The sequence below is a fragment of the Chinchilla lanigera genome, unplaced genomic scaffold (assembly GCF_000276665.1).
Source record: "Chinchilla lanigera isolate Chin_1 unplaced genomic scaffold, ChiLan1.0 scaffold00017, whole genome shotgun sequence".
NCBI classification, from domain to species: Eukaryota; Metazoa; Chordata; class Mammalia; order Rodentia; family Chinchillidae; genus Chinchilla; species Chinchilla lanigera.
In genome coordinates, this window is record NW_004955418.1 from 29915526 (window position 1) to 29921237 (window position 5712).

Here is a 5712-nt window from a genome sequence, read left to right on the forward strand (position 1 = left end):
ACGGCGCGCGCCTGCGCACTGTGCCCGCGCGGTGCCTGCCGGGCGGAAGGGAGTGAGGTCGGGGGTTCCTCTCTGCGGGCGTGGAGGGGCGCGGGGTCGCCTGGGATCCCGCTGCGTCAGTCCTCGCGCGCCCGGCCGGCCTCTCCGGCCGCCTGCCCCTCTCACCTCTTGCCAGGCAGCAGCAAGCGCTGCAGATTCCCTCTGCAGAGGGCCACAGCCACGGCCGGTTCCCTGTTAGCATCAAAGCCCCCGCCGAAAATCAGCCTTCACCTCGCGCTCCTAGCCGCGCGGTGCCCCCTCAGGTAGACCCACCCCGCCCCCCGTGTTGTCTTTTTCGGGTGCACTAGGTGAGCCCCCTGCCTGGATGCACAGACGGCTCCAGATCTGCGTTTGCGGCCCTCCCCAGCTCCAGGCTGTGTCTGTCTACATGGCCCACTCGCCTCGCACCGTTCCGCGTCCACCCAGCGCCTGTCACGGAGAGTGCGCACACGTGCTGCCTTACCCACGTCGGACACAGCCGAGCAAACTAACCCTCGGGATCCCTGTCCTGTCCCCCTGCACAGCGGTGTCATCGTCCATCCACTCTCAGGGCGCCCCGAGCCGTAAACAGCAAGTGCTGTTGGTCTTACTTCCAAAAAGACGTGTGTGTGCGCGCGCGCGTGCCCACCTCGCTGGGGTTTGAACCAGGGCCTTACACATGCTAGGCAGCTCTTTACTGTTGCAAAAATACAGCATCTTGAGTCCAGTGACTTACGATTTTTCTCCTCTGCTAGACCCCTGCTCCAAGCCGCTATATCTCTGTGGTAGCTGTAAGAAATCGCCACAAACTCCATAGCTGACAAGAGCAGAAATGCATTCCCCTCCAGGTCTGGAGGCCAGAAGACCAGTAGCAAAGTGTCACCGAACCGAATGCCCTGCAGGAGAGACTTATGTGCTCATGTCTTCTGGCTTCTGATGGTGGCTGGCGTTCCCTGACTTGTGGACATTTCACTTTAGTCTTTGTCTTTGTGACCATGGTTGCCACCTTCTCTTTGATGTGAAGTCTCACTCGGCCTCTCTCTTATTAAAAGGATGTTTGGAAGAGCGTTTAAAGTCACCTGGATAATCCCAATAATTTTCTCATCTCAGTACCCAAAACAGTTCTGTCTGACAGAACAGAAGTCCTGTCCACCTTTGTCATGATTTGTGTACCAATGACTCGGCATACTAGTCTGACTGGTGTATGACAGGAAGGAAGATCACCTACCTTGTTCCAGATACTTTACGCATTCATGAAAGGGTCACCTTTACGTCAGAAGAGCAGAATGCCCTGTGGAACACACAAGAGGAAACAAAGAGAAAAGCCTCACTTTATCTTTTCCCCTCATGGTCTCTTCGTAGATATTTGTAAAATTCTGGTTTCTCTGTCCCTCGAGTGAAATCACAGATCCCATAAATCTGGATTATTGTCTGCCTGTGGTGACCTCCGCATCATGAGACCCTGAGCTGTGTCTTAGTGTCCACTTACAAAGGCTAAGATGAAACTTGTGCTTACTCGCTTCCTTTTGTCTCTGTTCTCATTTTTGGTTTTTGTCCCTTTTTTTGTTGTTTCTGTCTTCAGTTTTTCTCTACCCTGACCTTTTCCTTGTGTGTTCTTGCCTCTTCTTTTCTCCTTCCCTTGACCTCTGCCCTTTTTTTGCCTCCTTGTCTCATCTTCTGAACTTGGAAAGTCTAACATTTGGGCCAAAAATGGATCCAGCTGTTCCTTTTCTGTCATCTGCTTTCATCACATTTCTGTACAGAAGATTTTGTGAGCAATGAACGTTCTGAAGACTTTCCTCCCAATCCTGTCCTCATTACATTCTTTGTGTGTGTGTGTGTGTGTGTGTGTGTGTGTGTGTGTGTGTGTGTGTACACGCGCAAACTTGCAGTCCACCTTCCTCAGCCCTGGAATTTCAGTTGTGCGTCTGACTGTACTTGTTCCCAAGGTCTCTCCTTGGTTTCTGCCTACCAGGACCAGGTAGTTTGTGCTCTTTCCTGGCCTGCTCATTTACCTAGTGATAACCGAAGCCCTTCTGCAGTGAGAACTGGGAAGGCTGATTGGAACTTGAGGATTCTGCCCCCTCTGCCTCATTGAGGATTCTGCCCCCTCTGCCTCATTGTCAGTCTGCAGTCTACTCGGGGAGCACCAGAAACACCTTGTGCTAAACATCTCTCCTGAAGCCCAAAGCAGACAGTAGTCTTCTTGATTCTGGCTTTGGGCTTCATGCCTCGTCAGCATGACTGCCCTTGGGTGACATTTAGGCTTCCCATGAACTAATGAGGAGAATAATTACCACACTGGCCTGTACCCCAGACCATAAGGAAAAGTGTGCTACTTGACAGGGTTCTCTTAAGAACCCTGGAAACTTATGTGTAAATGTGGTCCCCATCAGTTTCTTTCTCATTGTCCTGTCTACTTGGAAGTCCTGGGAAAGAAGGGAGAGAGGAAGCCTGCTAATGCCCACAACAGTAAAATACAGAGTGAAGCCAGGCATGGTGCTGCATACACCTGTAATACCAGTACTGTCTGGCTGTGGTAGGAGGATTGCAAGTTTGAGCCCAGGCTCAGTGATTTGGTGAGACCCTGTCTCAGGAAAAAACAAAACAAAAAAAAACACCAAAAAAACCCCACAAAAAACTGGGACTGTAGCTTGGTGCAAAGGCCTTGGTCAACCTCCAATACTGAAAGACAAAAATGAAAGAGAAAAAGCACATCCTTAAGTTCATACAGGATTGCAGGAACCGCCAAATAGACAAACAATCTTGAAGAAAGAGAGCAAAGTTGTAGGACTTACAAGGCTTACTGCAAAGCTATAGTCAAAGTAATCAAAACTGTATGTCACTGGCATAAAGATAAGCATGGAGACCAGTGGAACAGAGCAGAGAGTCTACAAACAAATTGTCAGTTGGTTTTGAACCATGGGAGAAAATACTCTCTTCAACAAATGGTACTCTCTTCAACAAATGGTACTGGAATGACTGCATATTGAAGGGTAAGAGACTGAAGTTGGACCTTTACCTCACACCATATACCACAGCTAGAAATGGACCAATGGCTTAAATATAAAACCTAAAACCATACAACTTTTGGGAGAAAGTATAGATTTACCACTTCATGACTTTGGCTTTGACAACAGATTCTCAGATATGACATCAAAAGCATGAACAACAAAAGGAAAACATAGGTAAATGCACTCGCTTAGAATGAAATCCTTTTATGAAGCACGGACATTATGGAGAAAGTGAAAAGGTAGACTACAAAGTAGAAGAAAAGGCTGGGCATAGTGTCCCACACCTGTAATCCCAGCACTTTGGAGACTGAGGCATGAGGATCACTGCAGGTGTGAGCCAAGCTGGAACACAAAACAAAAACCCGGCCCAAAACAAAAAAAAAGAAAAAAGGATTTTTAAGCCACACTAATAAAGGCCTAGTGTCCAGGATATGTAGAAAACACTTAGAACTGAATGGCAAAAGGACATATAAACCAGTTGAAAAATGGACAAAAGAATTGAATAGACATTTCTCCAAAGAAAATACCAAATTGCAAAAAAGCATTTGATAAGACACTTAACATTGTTACAGTCATTAGAGATACGCAAATTAAAATCCCCATGAGGTATCACTTCATACTCACTAGGATAGCTATTTTAAAAAGTTATTGAATTAGAACCTCATATGTTGCTACTGGGAATATAAATTCTGCTTCTGGATATATATACCACTAACATTGAAAAGAAGTGCTTAGGTAGGCATATATAAACACGTGTTCCTAGCAGCAGTGCTTATAATAGCTGAAGTTTCCCAAATGTCTGTCAGTGAGTGAATAGACAAAGCATGATAGACAGACGTACTAGAACATTAGTCATAAGAAGGAAGTAGTTACACCTCAACACATATACAGTAGGAAAGAAGCCACACACAAAAGGGCACATATTGTGTGATTTCATTTATATATGATATCCGTAATAGGTGAATTCTTTGTTATCGTTTAGATAATGTCCCTAAATGCCTTGTTCACTTATAGATGAGCTTTTGGAAAGTGATTGAATGATGGGGACCATATAGCTAACTAACTTGGGGTTTGGCAGGAAGAGGCAGTCACTGGGGTTGTGGCCTGGAAGGGTTTCTCTCCCTCCCTCCCTTCCCCTTTGATCTCTGCTTCCTGGCGACCATGATGTGGGTTGCTGTCTTCCACCAGGCCCTTCCACTGCGCCGTCCTGTGTTGGAGGCAGCCACTATGAACTGGAAATGTGAGCCAAAGTAAATCTCTCCTTTAAGTTGTAGGCATCTGGTATAGTGGTTCAGTGACACGGAGAGTGACTAAGACATTCACAGGATAGAAAGCTGATTAGTGGTTGGCATGGGGCCGGGGAAAGGGGAGGAGGAATGGGGACTGTTTAATAGATACAGGGCCTCCTTCTAAGATGACAAAAATATGGTAAACTAAATAGGGATGGTGGTTGCCCAAGATCATATGTATACTAAATGCTACTGAATTGTTTAGTTTAGAGGGCTAATTTTGTTATGTTAGTTTAACCTCAATAAAAATATACAAAAAACAATTTTGCAAGGACTTTTTGGGTTTCATCACATAAAAAGGGGGATCCAAAGAATACTGAAGTCAGATAACACTGGTCCATTCCCCTGAGCCCAGCACACTACATGCAACGTCAAAGAAACTCTAACTCTTCCATGATCCTCTGGTCACGTGCAGCTAACACTTCATTCTGTGGACCCCGTTTACATCAGAATGTCTCCCACAGGACTGTCATGGACTGTCACCACGGGTGGGTGTTACCCTCCATCTTCACTAGATCCTTGCCCATGTGGGTCCTCATCTTCCTCCCCTGTTGGGAACAGTGGATCGTTGATCGTGTCCTTCTCTTCTGTACTCCTCCTCACACTCTCCTGTCCTTTGTCCCTGCAGCTGTTCTTCCTCAGCCTTCTTTACTCCTTTCGTTTCAGTTGGAATGTCACAGGGCTTAGTTGTTGGCCTCCATACCCACTTGCCTGGAAAGCTGATCCCTAGTCATGGATTCAGATATCCCCTCCTGACCAATGATCTTCCAGTCTACGTTTCCAACCTAGACCTCTCTCCTGACCTCCAGAGCGTGTGCCTAACTGCTTTCCTGACTTCTCAAGGAGGCATCTTGAGCCCTGAGCTCTCCTTCTCTGCGATCAGCTCCTCTCAACCTCCCCTTCAGTTAAATGGTGACTCTGTTCCTCTAATAATGTTTAAATTAAATATGTATATATATAGCAGAAAAATACATTGCCATGAATCCCTCAAAATCCTTCCCCTCACTTTAAACACATCCCATCATTCTTGCCACTTTCCGAAGCAGTTCTATATGTCTTTTTCATAAGTGTCTTTATGAAGTGTGATAAAAATATGAATGATAATGCCAAGCACCATCCAACAGAAAGGCAGCTTGTAAAAACATCACACTATGTCCTCATGCACCTTATTCACTGGCTGTGGCACTGTGTGACTTTTGGCTGTTTTCCAAATTCAAAATGACTGTGAAAGGGAAACATTTTGAGTGGATTCAGGACATCAGAGCAGCCACAGCAGCACAACTAAAGACACTCTTGAAAGAGTACTTGCAGAACTGCTGCAGAAAGTAGCAAGAATGGTGGGATAAGTGTGTTTGTAGCTAGGGAGAAAATTCTGAAGGGTATTCATGGTG